The sequence below is a fragment of the Lithobates pipiens genome, unplaced genomic scaffold (assembly GCF_037356315.1).
Source record: "Lithobates pipiens isolate NorthernLeopardFrog02 unplaced genomic scaffold, aLitPip1_a1.2 Scaffold_8, whole genome shotgun sequence".
Classification (NCBI taxonomy): domain Eukaryota; kingdom Metazoa; phylum Chordata; class Amphibia; order Anura; family Ranidae; genus Lithobates; species Lithobates pipiens.
The window spans coordinates 586,872,795-586,893,456 of NW_027507903.1; the positions used below are offsets into that span (position 1 = coordinate 586,872,795).

Sequence of the window (20,662 nt, forward strand, 5' to 3'; positions counted from 1 at the left end):
ATTATACTGCTGGTGGGGGTGACTAGTAAGGGAATTACACTGCTGGGGGGGACTAGTAAGGGAATTATACTGCTGGGGGGGACGATGACTAGTAAGGGAATTATACTGTTGGGGGGGACGATGACTAGTAAGGGAATTATACTGCTGGGGGGGACGATGAATAGTAAGGGAATTATACTGCTGGGGGGATGACAAGTAAGGGAATTATACTGTGGGGGGGGGGGACTAGTAAGGGAATTATACTGCTGGGGGGACTAGTAAGGGAATTATACTGCTGAGGGGGACTAGTAAGGGAATTATACTGCTGGGGGGGGGGACTAGTAAGGGAATTATACTGCTGGGGGGGGGAACTAGTAAGGGAATTATACTGCTGGGGGGGAACTAGTAAGGGAATTATACTGCTGGGGGGACTAGTAAGGGAATTATACTGCTGGGGGGACTAGTAAGGGAATTATACTGCTGGGGTATACTGTTGGGGGGGGGACTAGTAAGGAATTATAATGCTGGGGGGGACTAGTAAGGGATTATATTGTTGGGGGGAAGGGGGACTAATAAGGGAATTATACTGCTGTGTGGACTAGTAATGGAATTATACTGCTTGGGGAGGGGGGGACTAGTAAGGGAATTATATTGTTGGGGGGGGGGGGGACTGGTAAAGGGAATTATATTGTTGGGGGGGGACTAGTAAGGGAATTATACTGCTGGGGGGGACTAGTAAGGGAATTATATTGCTGAGGGGGACTAGTAAGGGAATTATTTTTGGGGGGGGACATAGAAAGGAATTATATTGTTGGGGGGGACTAGTAAGGGAATTATACTGCTGGGGGGGGGGGGGGACTAGTGAGGGTATTGTACTGCTCGGTGGACTAGTAAGGGAATTATACTGCTGCTGACCCGGATTGGAAATGCCGATGACCATGGCCGTCATGTTGATCTGATGGCATTCGCAGATCCATAACCAGCATGAAAGGAACTTGGACTTTCCCTCATTTGCAGGCTGGCTCTGGTCGGTGACTCTTAAGGCTGGAAGTAGCCAGGCAGATAGCATTTTGTGGAGGTCTGAGGACAGGATTCCCCTTAGGTGTGGGTTCTGTTGGATGTTCTCTAGACTTACATGCGAACAATGACGTCAGATGTGCTCCAATAATGACACAATTTTATGATCACAGAACATTATTAATAACGATGACGGATAATAACACGGTCCCCGGGTATTTTCTCCGCTTCTTCCCGTCTTTATCGATTTCTCCGTCCGTTCAGCGTTGTCTGAATCGATCGCTCGGCCGTCGGCTTTTCTCTCCTTTGTTTGGATTCCCTTTCTGTCTATTCTTGGAAGCTCGAGGTTCCACTCGTCTCCCCTGGGTGTCTGCTCCGTGATTCCGCGATCCGCTCGCCGCCCTGCCTATCTCCGCCCATTGTCTGCTCGCGAAGCTCGGCGCTCCTTCCACCGCAGGCGGCTCGATGCGCTCGGCCTCCATCCTTCCTCCTCCAGTGCGGGTCCTGAGCCTGGCCCCGGCTCCGGCGCTCCATTGATGCTCCTGGATAGTCTGTCTGGTCGATGACTCGGGCGATCGTTCTCTTCAGCCTACCTATGCGATCCATAGTCGGTGCTCCGATCAGCCGTCTGCCTTATCCGGGGTCCACCTGATTGTCCCTCAGTCGGGTTAGCGTGCTCGGTACGTAGCGTCCCGTGTTGGTTTCTTCCCCACGAAGCTCCCAGCTTTCCCGCTCCATGTATCGGTGACTGATTTAGCCCATTTCTTTTCTCTGCTGTCAATCACTCGCCGCCTATTTTCAGACCATCCCACCTCCTCTATTCAGCCGCACATTTATACCGTAACTTCACCGTCGAGCCCATCTCTATTCATCACGGTGCCCGCCGTCTTAACCCATTCATATCGGCACTCGGTTGCTCTCCCCTGTCCGCCGTCTATCCACTGTCTGGCTCGATGCGATCGGCTAGCTATTAACCTCCCCTGCCTTATCTCCCTATAGTCTGGCGCGATGCGCTCCTCGCTCTACTGATACTGCCTTGCCTATCTTTTCTGATGCCGTCTGGCTCGCTGTGATCGGCGCTCCTTTAACGCGGCCTTGCCTATCTCTCCACAGTCTGGCTCAGTGTGATCGGCGATCGCTGCGTCTCTCCTTAGCTGGCGATGAATGGCTGCTGGCGGAGCCGCTAAGAGCCGAGCACCGGAGGCGGGAACCGGGGACCGCGGACCGCGGTGAGAGCAGGAGGACCAAGCAGCGGGTGAGTGAAGGCCTCTGGTGTGCGTGTGGGTGGCAGGAGTGAGTCCAGAGCCGCCATCTTTACTTTTCTCCCCCCACCTCCTGCTTGCAGTGGTCGGCTGGGAGAACTCATGTGACTGTGTGTAGGAGGAGGGGGGACCCCGGGTACAGGAGACACCCCACCCCCCCCGAAACGGGATGGGGACCCCCAACCCACACCCCTGAGCCGTAACAGAGTGCAGGCGGGGGGGCTGGCAACCAATCAGATTCTATCTTCTATTTTCAAAGCTTAACTGAACAAGCTGATGGTAGAATCTGATTGGTTGCCAACAAGCTGATGGTAGAATCTGATTGGTTGCCATGCACGGCTGCTCCAGTTTTGATAGTTTCACCCCAATGTAGATAGGGGTTATAGGGACCCCTATATTCTTTGTCTCTTTATATTGGAATATATATATATATATATATATATATATATATGTATGTGTGTGTGTATATGCAGGTCTTGTATACAGGCTCTAGCCATGGGGGGGGGGGGGGATACAATGTAGGGGACCCCAGACCCTGCGTCAAATCAGTATACAGGGGGCACACAATGTAGGGATTGACCGATTTATCAGCGCGGCTGATAGTCACTTTTTTTTTTAATGCATCGGTCAGAAACGTACCCCGATCTTACCGATATTACTTCAAGGGGTTTTACCAGGGAGTTGCAATGCAGCTGCGGGTGTCACCCCAGTACCGTTCTTTAGAGCGGACTGTCGGCTTTAATGTAAAAACAACCGGGTGCGGCTCGGCTTTATTACCAGTAGGGATGAGGTCAGGTTGTGTTCGCACAGCCCACACGCAGAGGCTGCCAGGAAGTCAGCACGGCGCTAATTACGGGCAGTGAGACATTTCCCAATCTCTGCAGCCGCACATCGGGGCAATGTCTCACTGCTTGTGATTAGCGCAGCGCCGTCTTCCTGGCGCGCTCTGCACATGGGCTGTGTGAACACACCGGAGCTCAACCTTAATTACAAGCAGTGGGAGGGCATGGCCGTTCTGTACCCCCCCCCCCCCCCCACTGCTCTCCTGTCCCACCGGGAGGCCTGAGCAACCAACCAACCAACATGTCCGCCGGCTGGCCAAAGACACAAACAGAGCCGTTGCTACGTTCGGGTCTCGGATCTAGTAACCCGGAGGTGATGTCATGACGCCCACTTCCAAATGACTGGCATCCTAAAGGCACCAGTTTTAAAGAAATAGGAAGCATTAAACACCGATCTTGACGTTTTGAATACTTTCACGTGCAGAGGAGGGATTTGGGGTTTTATAGACCACCCGACCCCGCCATAAAGAGTATCTGTCGCTGCCTATTACTCTCACAATTGAGTTTACATTCCTTGTAACAGCAATAACAGTGATAAAGAAAAATGCAAAAAAAATGTAAAAGGACAGTGTAAAATATTAAATGTACAGAATATAAGCCTGAGAGGTGGCCGGAACATCGGTATGGGCACCATAAAACAATATTGGTCCATCCCTAATACAGTGTATGTTATTGGGACCCCCCAGGCTCCGAGTCATATCATTATACAGGGGGCAACACAGTGTATGTTATCGGGGACCCCCAGATTCTGGATCTTATTATATTGGAGTTAAATATAGGCACGCCCTATATACAGGGTTCTGCCATATGAGGGGGGGGGGGGGGGTAAGCATACAATGTGGGGACCCCTACGGCTCTGAGTCATCATTATACCAGAGGGGCACACAGTGTGTGTTATAAGGACCACCAGATTCTGAGTCTTATTTATATTGGAGTGATATATAGGCATATATGGCAGGGTTCTGCCTTATGGGTGGGTAGCATACTATGTAGGGGACCCCTAAAGACCTGAGTCATCAGTATACTGGGGGCACGCAGTGTGTGTGTGTGTTATAGGGGACCACCAGATTCTGAGTCTTTTTATATTGGAGTGATATATAGGCATGCCTTGTATACAAGGTTCTGCCATATGGGTGGGTAGCATACAAAGTAGGGACCCCTAAATTCCTGAGTCAGTATACAGGGGGCACACAGTGTGTGATATGTGGACCGCCATATTCTCTGAGTCTTATTATATTGAGTTGTATCTCTATAGGCCAGGTCTGCTTACAGAGTTAAGTCAATGGGGGGCTGGGGATAACATAGAATGTAGGGACCCCTCAGACTCTGAGTCATATAAGTATACAGGGGGCACACAATGTATGTTATAGGGACCCCAGATTTTGAGTCTTATTATATTGGCGATATATAATCCAGACTCATGTTATACTGGAGTATATACAGGGGATATGCAACCTGCACCCCCCCCCCTCTCCAGACCTTAAGCCATACTATCATATGGAGTGATATGCAATGCTGCAGAGTCCAGACTAGGGGACACACAACACAGTGTGAGGTCTTAGATTCTGAGTCATGTTATACTGGAGTAATATACAGGGGAATGCAACATACTTCCCCCATCGCCTCCCCCCATCCTCTCCAGACTCTGAACCATGGCATTATATGGAAAATTATGCAGAGTCCAGACCAGGGGGACGCACAGCAGATATTATAGGGACCCCACCCCCCCAGACCCTGAGTCCATATCATTTTACAGAAGTATTATACAGACTTAGTCTCCTATTCAGAGTCCAGCCAAGGGAACTGAGAACATGCAATGTGTATCTGTTATAAGAGCCTCTCTAAGTCATATTATACTAGAGTACAATACAGACAGGTTTGTATCAAGAATCAACTCCCGAGGCCATAGAAGGTACAGTGTATACTATACAACCCCCCCCCCCCCCCAATCTGTGAATCATATCATATTGAAGTATGATACAGACAGGTCCAATATACAGAGTTCAGCCCGGGGACATTCAGCATATATAGTGGAATATTCCAAGAACTGGAGGAAGCTGTGCATGCCAGCCAATCGGCTTCTATCTTTTATTGTCAAAACTTAACGGAACACGCAGAAGCTAGAAGCTGATTGGTTACTGTACCCAGCTGCTGCAGATTCTGTCCCCCCCCCATATGTATATCTCCAATATTATAAGACCGATCCCTTCAATCTCTGAGTAAATAATACAGCATCAATTCTAGGGGTCACACAGCATACAATGTGTAGTGTAAAAATTCCCAAGACTCTGACTCATATTGGAGTACAATAAAGTCATGTTTAGTATATAGAAGCAGCCCCCGAGACACACAGTGTACAATGCTTCTGTTCAGGCACCCCTCACCCCAATACTCTTGAGTCATATTTTTCCTGTAATATACAAACTGGTCTTATATACAGGTCCAGCCCAGGGAACAAAGAATATAGGGACCCCCTCTGGTCTCTGAGCCTTATCATTAATACTGGAGTACGCAGATCATACAATGTATCTCTATTACAGAAACCTTCTCAAACTCTTATTTATTGTACTGGAGTAGTTATATTCTCAAATATATACACCCCCCCCCCACCTCTTCTGTAGACCGGGGGTAGGCAAACTGCAGTTCTCTTATCTGTTGCAGGACTGTGTGTCCCATGAGGCATTGCAAAACTGACAGCCACAATCGTGACTCGCAGAGGCATGATGGGACTTGTAGTGCCGCAACAGCTAAAGGGCTTCAGTCTGCCTATCCCTGCTTTAGACTCTGAAACATATTATTATGGAGTACAATAATGACAGTTCCCATGTATCGGGGTGATAGAGAGTCCAGTCAAGGGGCAACAAAACCTATTATGTTTTGTTAAGGGGGGGGGTAAACTGATTTATTCTATTATACTGGAGTATGAAGAAAATACAGGGGTAATACAGGATTCTGCGGGGGGGGGGGGGGGGGGGGGCACATAACCTGCAATGTATCTTTTATAGGGCCCTCTGCCCCAGACTCTTGAGTCTTATCATTTATTTTTGAGTCCAATACCGACTGGTCCCATTGACAGGGGTGATACAGAGTCCATGTAAAATACAAAGTTATGTCATATACAGTGCTGTGAAAAAGTATTTGCTCTCTTCCTGATTTTATTTTTTGCATATTTGTCATACTTAAATGATTCAGGTTATCGAGGAAATCTGAATATTGCATAAAGATAACCTGAGTAAATACAAAATGCATTATTTAATTATTTAAAGGGAAAAAGCTGTCCGACCCTGCCTGGCCCTATGTGAAAAAGTAATTGCCCCTAAACCTAATAACTGGTGCGCCACCTTTGGCGGCAACAACTGCAACCAAGCGTTTGCGATAACTAGCAATAAGCCTTTCATATCGCTGGGGAGGAATTTTATGGTCACTCTTCTTTGCAGAATTGTTTTACTTCAGTCATATTTGAGAGTTTACCAGCATGAACGGTTTAAGGTCATGGTACAGCATCTTAATGGGATTTAAGTCTGGGCTTTGACTAGGCCACTCCAAAAACCTAAATTTTGTCTTTTTTTTTTTTTTTGAGCCAATCGGAGGTGGTCTTGCTGGAGTGTTTTGGATGATTGTCCTGCTGCATAACCAAGTGTAATTGAGGTCACAAACTGATGACCGGACATTCTTTCAGGATTTTCTGATAGAGAGCAGAATTTATGGTTCCATCAATTATGGCAAGTCTTCAGCCCCAGACCATCACACTACACCACCATGTGTGACTGTTGGTATGATGTTCTTGTTATGAAATGCTGTGTTAGTTGTATGCCAGATGTAACGGGACGCACACCTTCCAAAAAGTAAACTTTTTGACTAACCCAGTCACAGAATATTTGTCTAGTCTTGGGGATCATCAAGATGTTTCTTGGCGAATGTGAGATGAGCACTTGGTGTTCTTTTTGGTCAGCAGTGGCTTTGGCCTTGGGACTCTCCATGGACGCCATTTTTGCCCAGTCTGTCTTATTGTTGAATCATGAACTGAAGCAAGTGAGGCCTGCAGGTCATTAGATGTTGACCTCCTGGAAGGGTCGTCTTTGTGCTCTCTGAGTCATTTTTGTAGGTCGGCCACTCCCAGAAAGGTTCACCACTGTTCCAAGTTTTCTCCGTTTGTGGATAATGGCTCTCCTCATGGTTCACTGGAGTCCAAAGCCTTAAAAATGGCTTTGTAAAACTTTCCAGACTGATGCATGTCAATTACTTTCTTATCTGTTCTTGAATTTTTATAGATCGTTGCACGCTGTGCTACTCTTTGAGATCTTTTAGCGTGCTTTACTTTGTCAGACAGCTTCTGTTTAAGGGATTTCTTGATTCAACAGGTCTGACAGTGATCAGGCCTGGTTGTGGCAAGTGAAACTTCACTCGGCTTTCCACAAAATGTGGTAATCGCAGTTCATTCATGGTTTACCAAGGAAGGGGCAAATACCTTTTCACATAGGCCGTGCAGATTTGGAAAGCTTTTTACCCTTAATAAATGAAATTATTTAAAACTGCATTTTGTATTTACTCGGGTTATCTTTGTGTAATATTACAATTTTGTTTGATCTGAATCATTTAACCATGTGCCGCATGCCATTTTTACGTTTGCAGAATGGCACAGGCAGGCAAACAGGCATACCCCATACATCCCTTTAAAATTCCTGCAAAAGCGGGCGTGCTGGTCCGTGAACTCTATGTCCGCCGGTGGCACGTCATCGTGGCATGAAGAGGCAGAACAGGGAGATGCCTATGTAAACAAGGCATTTCCCTATTCTGCCTAGCGACATGACAGGAATCTACTACTCCCTTCATCGGGAGCAGTGATCTGTCATGTTGTAATGAGCCTACCCCCTCTACAGTTGGAACACATTCAGGGAACACACTTAACCCCTTGACCACCCCTAGTGTTTAAACCCCCTTCCCAGACAGTGACATTTATAAAGTAATCAGTGGGTATTTTTTAGCTCTGGTCCCTGTATAAATGTCAATGGTCCCAAATAGTGTCAAAAGTGTCCAATCTGTCCGCCGCAGTGACAATCTATCTCTTGAGTAATACATAGCCTGAAGTCACTCTGCACATGCTCAGTTTGATGTGTATTACTAGAGTTGTTTTTTTTCTTGGGAGGGCACATGTGCTCAGCACAGGGCCACTCAGCACTGTCCAGACAGAGGGCCAGGGGTCCTGCAGCCTCATAAGACGGTTGAAGTAGCATGAAAACTGCTCCTACAAGCTTTAACTAGACACTGATATAAGTCAAAGACTGCTATATACTGCTGATGAGAAAAGGTGTTTAGCAGTTATATATTTACTAAAATAATTTAATTTCCATGTACTGTGGGAGACCAGATAAAGCTTTAGGTGTGACAAATGTGCAAAAAAGAAAAAAGATCAGGAATGGGACAAATACTTTTCACAGAACTGCACATTGTGTTTTACTGCTGCTGACTAATCATACCCATAACATCTAATGTATTCAGTGTATGGGGCGCAACTGCTCTCTGTTTGCATATTATATAATCAAAAAGGGTATAAAATACAAAAACGGCTCACATACAATATAGATGGTGTAATATACTTTATGCAAATATTACATGATTTCACCAGAATAATCTTTACATAAAATTTAAAACATCTGGTAGGTCTGATTTAAAGTGGTACTAACCCAAAAGCAAACTTTTAGCACATTTGCAGATTACCGATTCTTAATTGTGATTGCTGCATTAGTTTTCTTTTTTTTTTTTTTTTTTTTTTTTTTGCCTTTTCCCCCTTCATTTTTACCTTTTTTGATTCAGCCAGTAAGCCCCCCCCCCCCCCCCCCTTTTTTTTTTTTTCCCCAACTTTCTTTTTTAATAGACCAAGCCATCCAGCAAAATTGGCAGTTATTGGGTTGAGACAAACTATTTACCACCGGCAGGAGTGCTTACAATGGTCAGCTTTTATTTATGTAAAACCTTTATCCCAAAAGGAGAAAATAAAAACTGTTGCTGTAACTGTTCATAGGCGGTATCTTGAATCTGGAGTTTGGTTTTAATTTTGTTAGCGAAGTCCTTGTGAATCTGCTATTCTTACACTACCCTCTCCCAGAACTGACGCTGGTTGTCCAAAGATGTCTCTGTTGCATGGAGACATCCGAACACAAGAAGAGTGTTACTTGCATTATCGCCAAATAAAGGGGGAAAAAGGGAGCTTACCCACTTCCGGGCCGCCGCACGCTGATATACGTCCTTACTTTGAAGAGGAATATCGTTGTTATGGCAGCAGCTAGCTGGCATTACCCCGCTATCCTCTTCTTCAGCCAGAGATCCACTTTCCGATAAGAGTGGTCTCTTCAGTGGATTTGCAGCAAGAACACGGCCGCGCTCCGGTGCCCTCTGCCGCTTAACGGAGCCAGCGGCAGAGGTGATCTGATGCTTCTCCTTTTACTGGGTATGGAGACAAGTGAGGGGAAGATGGCCCCTGTCGCATCACATTCGGCTACCCATCACATTTTGCTATCCGGTGGAGAGCGCATGCGTGACGCCACCATATGCGTTCCAACACAGGGCCCCTTGCGGGCTCGATTCGCTCTCCACGCTTCGGGCACCGCCTCACTTTGCTCGGCATAATTGTGATCTATCAACTTGGATGATGGGGCTTGAACCTGAACTCGGGGGTTGGAACACACCTGACGGCATCGCGCATGCGCACTCCAGCGGGTAGCCAAATGTGATGGGTCGCCATATGTGACGGAAACACCCACACCCGTCTCCATACCATTGCAGGCCGGAAGTGATGTCAAAACGTCTCTTTCACCTATAGCTCTTAAGGGGCCAGTTTGTTTTAATTTTTTTTTTTTTTTTTTGCATTTTAAGAGGTCCTGTCGTGCTTTTTTTTTTTTTTTTTTTTTTTTTCTCTATTACAAGGGATGTTCACATTCCTTGTAATAGAAATAAAAGTGATAGATTTTTTATTTTTTAAGAACAGTGCAAAAATAAATTTTTCTTTTAAAATGTGCCCCGTCGAGCTCGCGTTCCAGAAGCGAACACATACGTGAGCAGCGCCCACATGTGAAAACAATGTCCAAATCGCACATGTGAGGTATCGCTGCGATCGGTAGAGTGAGAGCAATAATTCTAGCTCTACACCTCTACACTGTTACTCAAAACATGCCACCTGTATAATTTTATTAAGCATCACGTGTGTGTGTGTGTGTGTGTGTATGTATGTATGTATGTATATGTGTATGTATGTATGTATGTATGTGTGTATATATATATATATAATGTAATATGTGTGTGTGTTTTGGTGCTCAGAAGTTTGCATACCCTGGCATAAATTGTGAAATTTTGGTTGGCATTTAATATTGGAAAATATGACTGACCATGCAAAAAAACTGTCTATTATGTAAGGATAGCAATCACATGAAGCCATTTATTATCATAGTTTTTTTTTTTTCAATCCTTTTTAAATGGTAATAACAGAAATCACCCAAATCACCCCCATAAAAACTTCACATACCCTGGCATGTTTGGCCTTGGTACAGACACAGAAGGTGACACACACGGGTTAAAATGGCAATTAACCACCTAAAGGACAGGGCCTCTTTTTGAGATTTGTTGTTTACAAGTTAAAAATAATTTTTTTTTGTTTTCCCTAACACCCTAGAGAATAAAATGGCGGTCGTTGCAATACTTTCTGTCACACCGTGTTTGCGCAGCTGTCTTACAAGCACACTTTTTTTTTGGGGAAAAAATACACGTTTTTGATTTAAAAAATAAGACAACAGTAAAGTTAGGCCATTTTTTTTATTTTATTTTGTGAAAGATAATGTTACGCCTAGTAAATTGATACCCAACATGTCACTCTTCAAAATTGCGCCCGCTTGTGGAATGGCGACAAACTTTACCCTTAAAAATCTCCATAGGCAACGTTTAAAAAATTCTACAGGTTGCATGTTTTGCGTTACAGAGGACGTCTAGGGCTAGAATTATTGCTCTCGTTCTACCGATTGTGGCAATATCTCACGTGTGGTTTGAACACTGTTTTCATATGCGGGCGCTACTCGCGTATGCGTTTGCTCGGCGGGATGGGGCGCGTTTAAAAAAAGTTTTTTTTTTTTTATTATTATTATTTTACATTCCATTTTTTATTTTTACACTGTTCTATAAAAAAAAATTCTGTCACTTTTTTTATTCCTATTAAGAAAAAATGTAAACATCCCTTAACCACTTCAATACCAGGCACTTAAACACCTTCCTGCCCAGACCAATTTTGAGCTTTCAGCGCTGTCGCACTTTGAATGACAATTGCGCGGTCATGCTACACTGTACCCAAATGAAATTTTTATCATTTTTTTCCCACAAATAGAGCTTTCTTTTGGTGTTATTTGATCACCTCTACGGTTTTTATTTTTTGCGCTACTAATAAAAAAATACAGAAAATTTTGAAAAAAAAATTTTTTTTTGTTTCAGTTTCAAAACTTTGTAAATAAGTACGTTTTCTCCTTCACTGATGGGCACTGATGGGGCTAAACTGATGGGCACTGATAAGGCGGCACTGATGGGCACCAATGATGTGGCACCAGTGAAGTGGCACTGATGAGGTGGCATTGATGGACACTGATAGGTGGCACTGATGGGCGACACGGATGGACACTGATAGGTGGCACAAATTGGCACTGATAGCTGGCACGGATGAGCATGGATGGGCGGCACAGATGGGCATGGATAGGCGGCACGATGGGGACATAACAGCTGGGCACGGGTGGGCACTGATAGGCGGCACGGGTGGGCACTGATAGGCGGCACGGGTGGGCACTGATAGGCGGCACGGGTGGGCACTGATAGGCGGCACGGGTGGGCACTGATAGGCGGCACGGGTGGGCACTGATAGGCGGCACGGGTGGGCACTGATAGGCGGCACGGGTGGGCACTGATAGGCGGCACGGGTGGGCACTGATAGGCGGCACGGGTGGGCACTGATAGGCGGCACGGGTGGGCACTGATAGGCGGCACGGGTGGGCACTGATAGGCGGCACGGGTGGGCACTGATAGGCGGCACGGGTGGGCACTGATAGGCGGCACGGGTGGGCACTGATAGGCGGCACGGGTGGGCACTGATAGGCGGCACGGGGTGGGCACTGATAGGCGGCACGGGTGGGCACTGATAGGCGGCACGGGTGGGCACTGATAGGCGGCACGGGTGGGCACTGATAGGCGGCACGGGTGGGCACTGATAGGCGGCACGGGTGGGCACTGATAGGCGGCACGGGTGGTCACTGATAGGCGGCACGGGTGGTCACTGATAGGCGGCACGGTGGTCACTGATGGGCGGCACGGGTGGTCACTGATGGGCGGCACGGGTGGTCACTGATGGGCGGCACGGGTGGTCACTGATGGGCGTCACGGGTGGGCACTCATAGGCAGCATTGGTGTTATACTGTACTAATGGATGCCAATCAGTGCCAAACAATAATGCATGCCAATCAGTGACCCATTGTGGACACTGATTGGCATCCATTGTGCTGACTGGCATCCCTGGTGGTCTAGGGAGGATTACCTTTTGCTTAGCATCCCTGGTGGTCTGGTGGCGTCCCTGGTGGTCCAGTGTGGGCATCCTCAGGGGGGCTGTGCTGATAATCGATCAGCACAGACCCCCCCCCCCTGTCAGAGGAGCAGCCGATCGGCTCTCCTCTACTCGCGTCTGACAGACGCAAGTGAGGAAAAGCCGATCACCGGCTCTTCCTATTTACACTGTGATCAGCCGTGATTGGACACGGCTGATCACGTGGTAAAGAGTCTCCGTCGGAGACTTTACCGAGATCGTAGTTGCCGGGTGTCAGACTGACACCCCGCAACAACGATCGCCGCGATGCGCGCCCCCGGGGGCGCGCAGCGGCTCATAATCCTGATCACGTCATATGACGTCCGATCAGGATTATGAAACCACTTTGCCACCGTCAATTTGTAATAGGGCGGGTGGCAAGTGGTTAATAATAAAGCATGACAGGACCTCTTAAATATGAGATCTGGGGACCTCATATTTACACTAGAATGCAATAAAAAAAGGTAATTTAAAGAAAAATTTGAAAAAAAATGGCCCTTTGAGCTATAGGCGGAAGTGACATTTTGACGTCTCTTCCACTGTGCAATGGTATGGAGACGAGTGGGAGCCATCTTCCACTCACTCGTTTCCATGCCAACGAAGGAGCAACATCCGACCACCTGCATGGTGTCGATGGCTCCGCTAAGCTGTGGAGGGCACTGGAGTACGGTGGGAAGGGGGGGGGGGGTCCCCTCTCCCGCCTCCCATAAAGTGATCTTGCAGTGAAATCCGTGAAAGACCACTTTTATCTTGAAGTGGACCGCCCACTGGAGAAGATGATACCGGGTTGTGGCAGCTAGCTGCTTCCATAGCAACAATATTCCTCTTCAAAGTTAAGACGCATATCGGCGTGCAGCGGTCCGTAAGTGGTTAAAGGTTAATTTCCCACATTTTTGGCTTTTTAAATCACAATTAGTGTCTGTGTATAAATAGTCAATGAGTTTGTTAGCTCTCACATGGATGCAGTAAAGCAGAAAAGAACAGTCAAAAGACTTGCGTAACAAGGTAATGAAACTTTACAAAGATGGAAAGACTATTTTATACAAAGACACTAATTGTGATTTAAAAAATGACAAATGTGGGAAATAAACCTTTAATTGCCATTTTAACCTTTGTGTCCCACCTTCTGTGTCTGTAACAAGGCCAAACATTCCAGGGTATTTAAACTTTTTATCAGGGCCAATTAGGTGATTTCTGTTACTTATGATTTAAAAAGGATCCAAAAAAACTGTGATAATAAATGTTTTCATGTGTTTGCTATCCTTAACCGCTTACGGACCAGCCGGCGCAGTTCTACTGCGGCAGGTTGGCTCCCCTGCTCGTGGCCAACGGCCGCGATGACCGCCAGCCACGAGCGATCGTGACCGGTAGACACAGAACAGGGACGCGTGTGTGTAAACACACGTACTTCTCTGTTCTGTTCTGACGGGAGTGACAGATCGTGTGTTTCTATTAGCTAGGAATCGCGATCTGTCACTTCCTGTAGCTAGTCCCTCCCCCTTCAGTTAGAATCACCTCCCAGGGAACATAGTTAACCCCTTCACTGCCAGTGACATTTTTACAGTAATCGGTGCATTTTTAATCGCATAGATCGCTGTATTATTGCCAATGGTTACAAAAATGTGTCACAATTGTCCGATGTGTCCACCATAATGTCTCAGTCATGATTAAAATCACAGATCGCTGCTGTTACTAGTAATAATAAAAAAAAAATGCTTTAAATCTATCCCTTATTTTGTAGATGCTATAACATTTGCGCAAATAAAATCAATATACGCTTATTGCAATATTTATTTATTTACCAAAAATATGTAGAAGAATACATATTGGCCTAAACTGAAGAAACATTTTTTTTTATATACTTCTGGGGGATATTTATAGCAAAATGTAATAGATCGCATTTTTTTTCTTTTTTTCAAAATTGTTGCTTTTTTTTTGTTTTGTTTATAATGCAAAAAATAAAAACCACAGAGGCGATCAAATGCCACCAAAAGAAAGCTCTATTTGTGGGGAAAAAAAAGACGGCAATTTTGTTTGGGTACAACGTCGCAAGACTGCACAATCGTCAGTTAGGCTGGGTTCACACTGCTGCGGTGACGAGATCGGATGTGATTCGCACCGCACTGCAGTGCAAATCACATGCGATCTCTGTGCGATGCCAGTTCAGCCATACAGATAGTATGGCTGAATTCGCATCGCATCCGGCCCAAACTTGCACAGGACCCTTTTTTTGGTCCGCAGCAGAATCAGATTGCATGGGTGTTCACACCATGCGATCCGATTCCTGTCCGAGTTTGCAGATCGCACTGCGATATGCGAACTGATCTGGGGGTGTCATTAACTTTTCACTGACACTCTGACATGCCCAGCAGTTCTCATAGGGCAGTGTGAACTGCCGCCGGGAGGCATGCGATGCGGGAACCCGCAGTGGATTCGCAGCGTTCCCGCATCGCAGCAGTGTGAACCCAGCCTTAAAGTGGCGCAGTGCCGAATCGCGCAAAAAAAAAATCTGGTCAGGAAGGGGCTAAATTCTTCTGGGGCTGAAGCAATTTAAATTAAAAAAAGTTTTCTTTTTTGCATGATCAGTCATATTTTCAATATTAATGCCAAAATTTCACAATTTCTGCCAGGGTATGCAACTTTGATTTTATATGTATGTATGTATGTATGTGTGTGTTTTTTTTTTGTTTTTTATCTGTCATCATTTAACACATTATTCAGAGAATGTAAAAGAAAATCTCAAATTTTGGGTTGTTCCCATAACAGTAATAGAGGGGAAATCTTCCAATGGGGATACTATAGGGGTCCCCAATGGATTTCCTGTTTAGCTGTGGGACAGGAAGTGAAGAACAATATACCAAATGGGGCACAGATAGAAGGAAAAAAAAAAAAAACTTACAGTGGTTAGAACCTTTCCCTTCTTTATCCAAAACGAGTAGAAGTTTTGCCTGTAGTTCCGCTTGAATACATTTTCATACAAGGTTTTTATAGCGGAGAGCGGTTTCTTTTTTTTGGCTCAAATGTTATGTTCATGAAGCGGACAGAGAACCGCTGGAAGCTTTACACTGACTGGTTGTAGCAGTGAGGGGTTGGAGTGCCCGCGGCAGAGTAGTAGTATGTTTTTTTTTTTTTTTTTCTCTCAAGAATCTGGAGCAGCTGTGTACTGTAGTCAATCCCCCTACCCCCTTCAAGTGATTGTAAAGGATCGTTTTCTGTTTTTATAGAACAACATACATGTCATACTTGCCTCCGTTGTGCAGCTCGTTTTGACAGTGGCCCCAAACATCCTCTTCTGGGGTCCCCTATCGGCTCTCGTGGCTCCTCCCTACATCAGCTAACCCCCTTAGGGCAGTGATGGTGAACCTTGGCACCTCAGATGTTTTGGACCTACATTTCCCATGATGCTCAACTACACTGCAGAGTGCATGAGGAAGTGCATGCATGTCTGCAGAGGAAGTTTACTTCCTCTTTAAGGCTCACACCAAGGGACTGATCGGGTCCACCTGTCTGGTTTTCAAGCATACCCGATCGGACCACCCATTGTTCTCTATGGGGCGGCAGATGTCGGCAGACATGGTTCCGCTGTCGTCCGCCGACATCAGGTCTGCTAAAAACAGACAGATGGGGTTATGTTCTCCATCTGTCTGGCGGATTGGATGGAAACCAACATGTAGTCTGTTTTCATCTCACTGCCCCATAGAGAGCAGCAGGCTGTGTCCGTGTCCACTCTGCATAGCGTCACCCGCCTGCTCAGCGAATATCAGTGGAGATCATTTCCTGCATTAAAGAGGAAGTAAACCCTGATGGGTTTACTTCCTCTTTCATTCCCTGCAAAGGCAAAGCATAATGGACTACTATGCATCGCATAGTAGTCCATTATGTGTCACTTACCTGACACAGGAGCCAGCGAAGTCACCGCTGTCCCCTGTAGTCCGGCGCATCCATCTTCTCGGTGGGGTCTCGCAGCTCCGCCGCTGTCATTCGGCGAAGCCGCGATGACGTCACTCCCGCGCATGCGCCCGGGAGCCGACACGCGCGGCATCTCCGTCGTTGAAGATGCCGCGCTCAGTGCGCCTGCGCGCCGCTGTCTTCGGCACATGCCTCTCTTCGGGCAAATATCTCATAAACCGTGTAGGTTTAGGAGATTTTTCTTGGACCTACAGGGAAGCCTTAATCTAGGCTTACCTGTAGGTCAAAGTGTGTTGTAAGGGTTTACAACCACTTTAAGATAAATAGATGTCCCAGTGTGTATATGTACAGTGGTGTGAAAAAGTGTTTGCCCCCTTCCTCATTTCCTGTTCCTTTGCATGTTTGTCACACTTAAGTGTTTCGGAACATCAAACCAATTTAAACAATAGTCAAGGACAACACAAGTAAACACAAAATGCAATTTGTAAATGAAGGTGTTTATTATTAAAGGTGAAAAAAAATCCAAACCGTCATGGCCCTGTGTGAAAAAGTGATTGCCCCCTAAACCTAATAACTGGTTGGGCCACCCTTAGCAGCAACAACTGCAACCAAGCGTTTGCGATAACGTGCAATGAGGCTTTTACAGCGTCCTGGAGGAATTTTGGCCCACTCATCTTTGCAGAATTGTCCTAATTCAGTTACATTAGAGGGTTTTCGAGCATGAACGGCCTTTTTAAGGTCATACCACAACATCTCAATAGGATTCAGGTCAGGACTTTGGCTAGGCCACTCCAAAGTCTTCATTTTGTTTTTCTTCAGCCATTCGGTGGTGGACTTGCTGGTGTGTTTAGGATCATTGTCCTGCTGCAGAACCCAAGTTCGTTTCAGCTTGAGTACACGAACAGATGGTCGGACATTCTCCTTCAGGATCTCTTGGTAGACAGCAGAATTCATAGTTCCTTTTATCACGGCAAGTCTTCCAGGTCCTGAAGCAGCAAAACAGCCCCAGACCATCACACTACCACCACCATATTTTACTGTTGGTATAATGTTCTTTTTATGAAATGCAGTGTTCCTTCTATGCCAGATATACTTGGACACACACCTTCCAAAGAGTTCCACTTTTGTCTCATCGGTCCACAGAATGTTGTCCCAAAAGTCTTGGGGATCATCAAGATGTGTTGTGGAGAAATTGAGACGAGCTTTGATGTTCTTTTTGCTCAGCAGTGATTTTCTCCTTGGAACTCTGCCATGCAGGCCATTTTTGCCCAGTCTTTTCCTGATGGTGGAGGCATGAACGCTGACCTTAACTGAGGCAAGTGAGGCCTGCAGTTCCTTGGACGTTGTTGTGGGGTCTTTTGTGACCTCTTGGATGAGTCGTCGCTGCGCTCTTGGGGTAATTTTGGGCAGCCGGCCACTCCTGGGAAGGTTCACCACTGTTCCATGTCTTCGCCATTTGTGGATAATGGCTCTCACTGTGGTTCGCTGGATTCCCAAAGCTTTGGAAATGGCTTTATAACCCCTTCCAGACTGATAGATCTCAATTACTTTCTTTCTCAATTGTTCCTGAATTTCTTTGGGTCTCGGCATGATGTGTAGCTTTTAAGGATCTTCTGGTGGACCTTACTGTGTCAAGCAGCTCCTATTTAAGTGATGCCTTGATTGTGAACAGGTGTGGCAATAATCAGGCCTGGGTGTGGCTAGAGAAATTGAACTCAGGTGTGGACAACCACAGTTATAGTATGTTTTAACAAGGGGGGCAATCACTTTTTCACACAGGGCCATGATGGTTTGGATTTTTTTTCACCTTTAATAATAAACACCTTCATTTACAAATTGCATTTTGTGTTTACTTGTGTTGTCCTTGACTATTGTTTAAATTGGTTTGATGTTCCGAAACACTTAAGTGTGACAAACATGCAAAGGAACAGGAAATGAGGAAGGGGGCAAACACTTTTTCACACCACTGTATGTGTGTGTATATGTATAAAACAAATCACTGCACGCACTTAAATTTTACCTTTTTATGATTTTACGTAAATGATCTGATCTATTTGAGCAGCTCCCATTTTCTGCAATGATTTGTTTTCATCCTCATACACATCTTTTGTTTTCTGCGGAAGTCCTCTTTTGTACGGGAGTGTGGAGCTGGGACTCGCAGGCCTTGCAGTGTAGGGGGTGCTTGTGTCCCTGTAAACACTTATTGTTTGCCTTTCTTCTTAGCTCCATGATAATGAGATCTTAGCAGGAGGAAGCAGCATAGCTGGCAGACAAATGTGCTCGGCGGGTGAGGGGCATTTTCGTGCCTTCCATTAAGGTTGTGAACACATTCCTTTTATAGTGTGTGTAAAGCTCAAACCTGGCTTCATTTTGGATAGAGTGAAGCCCAGCCATACAGTCTGTCGGTTCAGTAGGGACCAGCTGACTTTAAATTCATGTATCTGCTCCCTGGTTGTGCACAAGTCGGACTATCGATCGAATTGTATACAACCAGCCTGTCCAGTTTTATTTCCTGAACGATTAATGCTGTCAGCAGGGAAGGATCCCCGCTTGCAGAACTCCATAGTCCTACGGGAGGGATTCCCCCCATGAAGTCTGACTGCTGATGGGGAAATGGAGCAGTTTGCTTTGCAAGTTATTCCAGGTATGAATATTTTATACGTCGTTCTGTTAGTCCAGCTTGAATCAATGTAACTATGAATATATGGTAAGAAGAAAGAAATGGCTGTACATCCAGAACTTCCGATTGCCTTTTATTTTGTTTCACAAAGATAACACCAAACTGAGGTCACGTAGACGCGTTTCACACATACATCTTGTGCTTAATCATTACCAGTAATGATTAAAGTGGGGTGCCCCCTAAAAAAAAAAAAATGTAAAAGTCAGCAGCTACAAATACTGCAGCTGCTGACTTTTAATAATCGGACACTTACCTGTCCCAGGATCCAGCGATGCGGGGGAACGAAGCCCCCTTCGTTCTCCACTCACGGCGCCGGCATTCCTACTGTGGGCACCCGGCTGTGGCTTCACAGCCGGGCACAACACTGCGCATGCGCAAGCAACACCGCGCACCGTGATATGCCGCACAGTCATCTGGGACACGTGACAGGTCCCAGGTGACTGTGCGGCACCAAGGGGAAATGATGTCACCAGCCTGGGCAATGAAGAAGGCAGACTACGAGGGACCCCCTTGCAACAGGCATTTAGAGGTGAGTAAAAAAAAAAATTCCCAATTTTTTTAATTTTTTTTTTTTTAATGAATTTTAAGCAAATTTATTTTTTATTTTTGGTGGCAACACCGCTTTAAGCACAAGAAGACAGTTTGGTGTCTTTGGTGTTATCTTTGTGAAACAAAATAAAAGGCAGTTCTGGATGTGCAGCCATTTCTTTCCAAGTTTCCCAAGGAGGCGGGCTGAGGCTGGCACTCTGCAAGATACTCCAATCAGCATTATCTTTATACACCTGGAGCAGCGGTTCATTTTCATGAATATATGGTACCTGGAAATCACTGAAGTCTACACCTTTACTACTATGGTTTCCACTTTCTTCCGGGTCCCACGTTGAACAGCTGGGGCTGCTGCATTCTGAACACAGGAGGTTGGCTGCTTGGCATGGGCGCCATGCAGAGGGGTTTTCTTTTTTTGTATTTTCTGAATGAATGCAAAGCATTTTCTGATTAGCCAGGCAAGCTACCTAGCAGGCAGTTTTATGCGATTAATAGCTTTTCTTCTTGCATTTTTTTAAATTTTCTTAAAGCAGAGTTCCACTCAAAAGTGGAACTTATGCTTACCCCCCTGATGCCACATTTGGCACCTTGTAGGGGGAAGTGAGTACCTGTGTATTTGATAGGTACTATTCCCCAATTCTGGGAGACGGGGTCGCATCTCGGGGCCCCTCCTCTGCCGCGGGACTATTTGGGAAGCGCTTTGCGCATGCGCAGTAGGGAATGGCGACGTCTGCACCCGAAAGCCGTTTTTGAAGATCAGCTGGGGTGCAGACGTCGCGGGCTCCCTGGACAGGTAGATGTTCTTATATTAAAAGTCAGCAGC

The 20,662-nt window shown here is 46.0% G+C and overlaps 1 protein-coding gene across 3 annotated transcripts in view; it reads left to right on the forward strand.

Annotated features, from left to right (window-relative positions):
- The first annotated feature begins 1,527 nt into the window (after positions 1 to 1,527).
- NACC1 (nucleus accumbens associated 1) overlaps positions 1,528 to 20,662 on the forward strand; it is a 56,026-nt gene continuing 36,891 nt past the window's right edge. For all 3 annotated transcript variants that reach the window (XM_077470413.1, XM_077470415.1, XM_077470414.1), the window contains exons 1-2: positions 1,528 to 1,676; positions 2,110 to 2,251. The gene's annotated coding sequence lies outside the window, so the exon portion shown is untranslated. The remainder of the gene's footprint in view (positions 1,677 to 2,109; positions 2,252 to 20,662) is intronic.